This window comes from Tenrec ecaudatus, chromosome 16 (assembly GCF_050624435.1).
Source record: "Tenrec ecaudatus isolate mTenEca1 chromosome 16, mTenEca1.hap1, whole genome shotgun sequence".
In the NCBI taxonomy this organism is placed as follows: domain Eukaryota; kingdom Metazoa; phylum Chordata; class Mammalia; order Afrosoricida; family Tenrecidae; genus Tenrec; species Tenrec ecaudatus.
In genome coordinates, this window is record NC_134545.1 from 38,841,619 (window position 1) to 38,850,059 (window position 8,441).

The window sequence follows — 8,441 nt, forward strand, 5'->3', positions numbered from 1 at the left end:
CTTCAATTTATACCCTGTCAAGATGGCAGTTTGTCATCTTCAAGGGATTCAAATTGTGTTCCTTTTAAGTGTTCTTTGAGCTTGTGGAACAAAAAGAAATTTGAAGGGGTAAGAAAAAGGCTGTTGGTGTGTGAAGTTTTCCAGTTGAACCAATTCGCAGAACTCAGGTCTGAGAGAGTATAGTAGGTTGAATCGTGACACTCTCATACTCTCTGTCTCTGTCTCTGTCTCAGTCTCTGTGTGTGTGTGTGTGTCTGTCTGTGTGTGTGTGTATGTGTACCTTAAAAAAAAGTGGGAAGAAAGCTCCGCTGGGCAAAGCTTTTGTAGTACAGATTTTTCCCACTAGGCAAGCATTGAACAACTGGCTCTGAGTTAGTGCACCCAATGGCATCAGCAGGGAAGGTTCTCTCTGGTCATAGTGAATAATTTCTTAAAATCAGTTTTACTTGAACCTCATGTTTTTGTGATGTCTGATTGAAGAGAACAGTATGCAGCTGTGACATTTTGTTTCCTGCTCAAGAAAAATGCCACAGAAACTGTTATAATGTTAAACACAGCTTACAAGGACAGCATTATAGTTAAATCTCACGTGTAAAAGTGATTTTCTCATTTCAAAAAAGGTGAAATGTCAACTGATGACTAACCTCATTCTGGACATGCATCAACTTCCTGAATGTATGAAAATGTTGACTTGTAGTGCACTAGGAGTTCGTTCCACCAGGCCAGACTGTTAATCAAGCTTTCTATTTAGAAGTTCTTCAAAGATTATGTAACAGTGTGTGACCAAAAAGCCTGGTTTATGGCAGGTGGGGGACTTGTTTAGCCACCACAATGTACCAGTTCACGCATCCATCTCAGTGCGCCAGGTTTTTGGCAAAAAACAGCATGCTCCTCTTGCCCCTGCACACCTTACTCACCTGACCTCACTCTGTGAGACTTCTTTTTGTTTACAAAAATGAAGAGGATCATGAAAGGACAGCAATTTGATGATATAGAAAAGGTGTGAAGAAAAAAAATGAGGGTGATGCTGTCAGCCATCCAACAGATGAGTTTGTTAAATGTTTCCAAGAAAGGAATCGCAGATTTGATCAGCACCTATAAATGTGACCATACTTGGGGAAAGAGATGGTGAATCTTTGCAAATGTCATTAAATTAAAGATACTAAAAGTAGACCATCTTGTATTTAGATTGGAGCCTGTAATAGATCATTTTGTCAGATTGCAGATATATAAAAGTATAGGGATGATATCCAAATTCTCAATCAAGTCTCAGCCTGATGGTGCCTCCTTGTAAACGTGGCCTTCTCATAAGGCATGCCCTGGGGAACCCCCTCCCTCTGCTTTCTCTCTCCTGCTTGCTGGCCAACTTGAGAGCTGCTGAAGCCCTGCCATGTTACCACTGACCTTGAATCCACATGAGCTTGCCCCCCACAGCCTGTGATCTTCCTGCATTCTGCATTCTTGCATGTGGCCCCATGAGTCTTACGAGGGACTTATAGACTAGTGTAGGACTTATGGACTTGAGTTGCAATGGGCTGAAGTTGTAAGATCTCTCCTTCTGGGCTAGAGTTACACCTCCGTCCTTGGCGCTACACGAGAAAGAATTCATGCCGAAGCCTGGCTCGTGATCCAAGTGAATTTAATGAGATTTAAAAGAAGTTTCAGGCTTTATGCAGCACCCATAAGATTCCTTTCGACCATGCAGCCTGGCAGAGACTGCTCGGGGTCACGCAAAGATCTCTCTCCCAAGTTTTCCTCCAAAAGGACTATCTCAAGTTCCTTCCCCAGTTCCTTCCCCAGTTCCTCTCTCTCTCTCCCCCTGGCTCCTGCCTTTTCAAGGATTCCAGGGCGAGGCATGGTGGACGACCCCAGATTGACCTCACTGGCTGGATTGAATTCACCTGGCCCAGGTGGGCTGATCCAAGTTAACGCCCACCAGCCCACCATGCCCACCAAGGGGAAAACCTAGGCCTTTGTTCTATGCTTGGCTCTCCTGGGCATGCGTCAATGGACATCCCATCCCTGCCTATCTACCTAACAAAGTGTCTTGATATAAATTACTTCTTGATATAAAGTTCTTTCACCACCTGATAATAGCAATGGATGTGGAAAAAAAGCATTCAAAAACATCAAACACAGATTCCTGTTTAAGAAACTCAAGAATATAGGAAGGGAAGGAACATTCCTCAATATAGTACAAGATAATATATAAAAAACCAACAGCCATTGTGGTGGTCAATGGAGAAAACATGAAAACAATCCCACTGAAAAAGGGGACCAGACAAGGATGCCCCTTGTACCCACTTTTATTTGACATTGTACTAAAAGTCCTAGCTAAAATAAGGCAAAGAAAAAAACATAAAAGGTATTCATCTCCAAAAGGAAGAGGTGAAACTATCGTTATTCGCAGATGATATGATTTTATATATGGAAAATCCCAAAGCTCCACAAAGAGAGTGCTGGAAATGATAGAGGAATATGGCAGAGTGGCAGGATACAAGATCAACAACCAAAAGTCTATCAGACTGCTATACAAATCTGAGAAGATCATGGAAGAGGCGATCAGAAAAGTAGTACCCTTCACAATAGCTAAGCACAAATTGAAATATCTAGGGATATAGCTGACTAAAAATAAAAAACCCAAAAGATTTGTATAAGGAAAACTACAGAATGCTATTACAAGAAACCAAGAGTGACCTCAACAAATAAAATAATATCCCATGCTCATGGATTAGAAAACTCAATATAGTAAAGATGTCAATTCTTCCCAAGGCACTATATAAGTTCAATGCTATCTGTATACACATACCATCATCTTTCTTCAAAGAATTGGAAAAACTGACCACCAATTTCATATGGAGAGGGAAGAAGCCCAGAATTAGCAGAGAACTCCTCAAGAAGAAGGACACAGTGGAAGGGCTTGCCTTACCTGACTTTAGCACATATTATACAGCCACAATTATCAAATCTGCATGGTATTGGTACAATGACAGATACACAGACCAATGATAAAGAACTGAAAACCCAGAAATAAAATTATCAGCATACAGACATGTGATCTTTGATAAGGGCCCCCAAAACAAAAATAGGAAGCAGATGCGCTCTTCAACAAGTGGTACTGGAAAAAAATTGATGTCTACCTGCAGGAAAATGAAGCAAGACCCTTACCTCATTCCATTCACAAGAATAAACTCAAGGTTGATCACAGACCTCTAGGTATAACCCTAAACTATTGGAGTCATCAGTGTGGGAATTGGTACAAACTTGAGAACTTGGGCACAGGGAATACATAGGCTATCGGAAATAGAGACGGACTCAAACACAGAAGATGCACAAATTACAAGTGCAATACGCTGAAGATAAAATACCTGTGTACATTGAGAGATTTTGCGAAGAGAGAAATAAGAGAGCTCATAGACAGGGAAAACATCTTTAGCAATGACACATCAGAAAAAGATTTTATTACTAAAATCTAGAGTGCTCTGCTACCTTCCAAAAAGAAAAAAAAAAACTAATTGCCCATTGAGGATGTGGACAAAGGACCTGAACAGAATTTTCACAATGGTAGAAATCCGAATGGCCAATAAACATTTGAGAAAATGTTCCCAATTCATTAATCATAAGAGAAATGCAAATTATAACAACTATGAGATACCACCTAACACCCTCAAAGATAACTCAAATAAAAAAAATCAGAAAGTAACAAGTGTTGGAGGGGCTTCAGTGAGATAGGAACACTCACCCACTGCTGGTGAACCTGTAGGTATGTACAGCCATTAGGGAAATTGATTTGGTGATATCTAAAACAGATGGCAATTGAACTACCTTATGACCCAGCAATCCCCCTACTGGGCATATACCCAGAAGAGGCAAGAAACAAACCACGGCCAGACATCTGTGCTCCAATGTTCATCACGGCACAGTTCACAATCAAGGAGTTGGAAACAACCCAAATGTCCATCAACAGATGAATGGAATAAAAACCTGTGGTACACACATAAAATGGAGTACTAGGTATCGCTAAAAAACAGTGATGAACGCATGAAGCACATCGCCACATGGGGAGAATTGCAGGAAATTATGCTAAGCAAAGCAAACCAAGCACAAAAGAACAAGTGCAACATGAGTCCGCTGGGGTAAACTTAAAAATGCAAAAGGGGCATAGGGGGAAAGCTACTATATACATACATTGCTGATAACATTTCACAGTTATCACTATATCTTAATATATACATTTAATTAAATGTTATGAAAACGTCACGCTTGGCATTACAGAGTTAAAGAAAGGTCACAAGGAAGAGACAAGCCCGTCAGGGTGCAGTACAGCAACGATGAAAGATACAACTTTCCTCTAGCTCTTTAATGTTTTCTCTCTCCTCTCCCACTATCATGGTCTCAATTCTACCTAAGAAATCCAGCTAGATCAGAGCATGTACACTGGTACAGATAAGAACTGGAAACACCGGGAATCCAAGACAGATAAACCCCTCAGAGGGACCAATAATGAGAGTAGCAATACCAGGAGGGTAGGGAAAGGTGAGGTCAGAAAGGGGGGACCGATCACAATGATCTACATATAACCCCCTCCCAGGGGGATGGACAACAGAAAAGTGGGTGAAGGGAGACAGTGGATGATGTAAGATATAAGAAAATAATAATAATTTTTAGTTTATCAAGGGTTTGTGATGTAGGGAGAGGAATATATGAGGCACTGATACCAAGGGCTCAAGTAGAAAGAAAATATTTTGGAAATGATAATGGCAACAAATGTAGAAAAGTGCTTGACACAATGGATGGATGGATTGTGATAAGAGCTGGAAGAGATGTGATAAAAAATAAGATAAAATAAGAACTGGAAGAGATAAAATGATAAAAAAAGCTCTTTCACATATATATATGAAAGTCTCTGGAATTGTTGCACTAGCCAACCCAGTCTAACACTGGGTCTAGCTACAATGATGGATCTCAACACAGAGGGGACGTTACGCCACAAAGAGGCAGAGAGGAAAGTCATGGGGTGATGGTTTTAGATACTGATGTGATGCAGCTATGGGCCAAGGAAGAAAGATTGCCAGCAGGCACATGAAGCCTGGAGAGATGAATGGAAAGGATTCTTCCTCAGAGCCGCCAGAAGGAGCCAGTCCCTTCAACACCTGGGTTTTTGACTTCTAGCCTCTAGGACTGTGGGAGACAATTTTCTGGCGTTTGAAGCCACTCAATGTGTGCTAAATTTGTTAGTGCAGGTCTAGAGAACTAAGGAGGAATTGTTTCAGGGTAAGATTTACAAAAACATCATGAAATTAAAGAAACTGGAGGAGCCTGTGGTTTAAGAAATGTTTGACAGTTCATGGTACAAGCATCAGAGTGATAGTATTAGCTGAGCGCTGGTAATCATATGTAGTCAGATGCTTGTCTGGCCAAATTAGCACCAGTCTCAGAAACCACAACAATAACGCTTTCCATCAATTGCTTTCGAAATCTCATGGAAATGAAATCATGATGATTGTGAAGGTAATCACATTTTCCCCCCTGGACTTTATAACCCAACATTGGTGGGTGTCTTTATTTGAGCAGATAGGTAATATCATTTTATTACTGATGTATGAATGAAAGTAAAATACATGGCTACTGATGGAGGCTACAATTCTGCCACTGCAAAATGAGCTCCCCTGGCTGAGAATCATCTGCACATTCCCTGTTGGAGACAAAGGAAATGAACATTTAAAGACAATTTTAAAGTTTATTTTAATACTATGCAGAAGTAAATGATTATATCTGACTCTGGGTTTCTGTGAGAAAGTCCAATATTTTGTTCTAACATTTTCCCATCAAACATAGTAAAAAAAGTTGGGTTGATGTGTTCTGCAATCTGACATTTAAGCTTATGTTTTTAAATTTTTCATGTTTCTCATGTTTCTGATTCATGATATTGTGCAACGAAAGCATCTCTATTTCACTTAGTATTCTGTTGAATCTGCAGAGATCTTGCTACTTTAAATGTATATGCACCGTTCTACCAGCATAAAAATCAGCCATTAAATTGGAATGATGGAGTAGTTATTTCTGGGTGTGAAAGAGATTAGCCAGGCTTACTTCCTCCCGCAGAGACTACCTAGCTGACATGCTGCACGTTGACAACCAAATAAGAGATTGACAGATGCAAAGAACGCTCATGTCCTGTCAGACATCCATTGGATTTTTCCAAATATAGTAAACGATCTTTGGCGTTTTAAGATGCAGTGCAGTAATGCTACCAATCCATTAATTACTAAAGGCACAAAGGAAGGTCCTTAACCATGATGTGGATGGATAGCTATTTAGGAAACTAAGGGCTAGAAAGAGAGCTATTTAGTATTAATGAGGTTATAGAGTAACTTGATTCATTATGGCAAGTAGCTGAAATTGAATGGAACAAAGTTCATTACTAGATCTGATTTCCAGAGTGAGAAACAGTGAAGATGTTGTGTACAAAAATACCTCCCTCACAGCGTCACTTGTATTTATTTCCTTAAGATTTCTTATCAGTAAACGTTATCCTCTTCCTAAATGCTTTTCTTAAGGCAGTATACAGATATTTGAAAAGAAATCATTTATGAGCTGCACAATGAAACAGAAAACTATAATTATTTATTTTAATAATTCCTGTAATACAATTGTGAAAATGGTGTGAAAAGGGTTGGGGAAAGTAGAAAATCACCATTAACATCAGCCAAAGAATATGACTATGATGTAGATCTCAGATAAGCCTCTATCCTCCGACCCGATTGCCAATTCTGACATGACCTCTGTCTCTCACGGCGCTCTGCTTCTCTGCTGTATTCCAGCATTCGTGAAAGTGGCCACTGAGCACTCCCAGACAGCATTTTGGTTTATTAGGGAGGTAACAAGTTACAATTCCTGATCAGGAAAGCTCCCGATACAATTCTTCAATCAGGACAGCCTTTTCTCAGCCACGGCTCCAGAGACACCACTCTCTGCTCCTGCGCCCTCAGCCTGGCCCCTAACCTGCTCTGGCAAGTGGTACCAACTCTTGAACTGTGTCAACAACAGCTCAGAGGTACCCCACTTCTCCAACCCGCCTCTTGCCAAAGGCATTCCGATATCTCACTCTGTGGGCTGGGAAGTCCACCGCACCATTTCCTTGCAGTCACTTGGCTCTGCGTCTGCTGCTGCTATTTCTGTCACTGGTCCTCACTGCTGCTCCTTGTCTCCCGTGTCATAGGTGTCTATCTCCTGGCTCCAGGAAGTTCAGCATAGAAAGGTCAGCTCCAAAGGATGCACTAACTCTTCCTTCTTGATTATAGTACGATCCTTCTTTCTAACTCTGGGGTGGCTCATTTTTATACTGCACTGTAGGCCCTGCAGGCTGGCATAAGTTACCAACCCCCATATTACCATATCATGCGCCTATTTGCATGGTCCGACCCCTAGAAGTCATCTTATCAACAAGCTATCCAACCCTTTTGGTGTACCACAGACACCTCATAATTGCATAATCATGCTCAGTCATTTAGTACGATTAATAAAGAATATAGCTGGAAGGGCCGTGTTAAGTAATTCACTGAACTGCAACCATCTTACTTCTTTAAAAAAAAAAAACTGACCTTACCTTAAAATTCTTTCAATGACAAGATGCAAAAATCTCATCAAGCTCGTTGCTGTTTACTTTCCACGACCAATATCATTAAAATGAAATGCCGAGAATTCAATTCATGTAAATTTTTTTCAGTTAAATTATTTATAATAGGAAATTCACCTTTCTGAAGTGAAATAAATGCAAATTTATGTTGGTATATGGCTAGAGTGGTAAAAAGTCTTCAAGGAAATGTAAAATGTAATTGGAAAATATAGGAATGATGTTTGGGTGATGCAACAAACCAATCAGCATAAATTGTCTCGCTTCCAAAATGATCACTAATATTGATTCTATATTGTCCATAAGAGTCATATTTTTCTATTTAAGACACATACTCTAAAGGAAATTAAGATCAGCAAGAACCATGGGCTCAAGCTAATCTGAATAATGTGGACATTACAACTTTACTACGTCCCCACCCCTCAGGAGAGATCTTTAATGACATACTGAACACAGAAGACACGTTATTTAGCTTCCCTAACTGGCAATCTTGTGACTTTGGCTGTTATGTTAACACTCTGAATATCATCCCCCTCATCTTTACTAAAACAAAAATTTCAAATTCACAGCCATCAAGGTGACTGTGACTCATTGAGACCCTGCATCTTTAATTAGTCAGAGTTTACATAGACCACATATTAAGTATAAGGCCTGAGACTATCGTAAGCCTTTTAAAAGTATCAGGTGAAAGAGTGTATTGAGAATTCTTGGTACATTAAAAGTATTACAGGGTGGCCTTGCTTTCCTATAAACATGAATTCAAGATCGCCTACGGAGAATTCATATCGATTCAAATGCAAAGGCT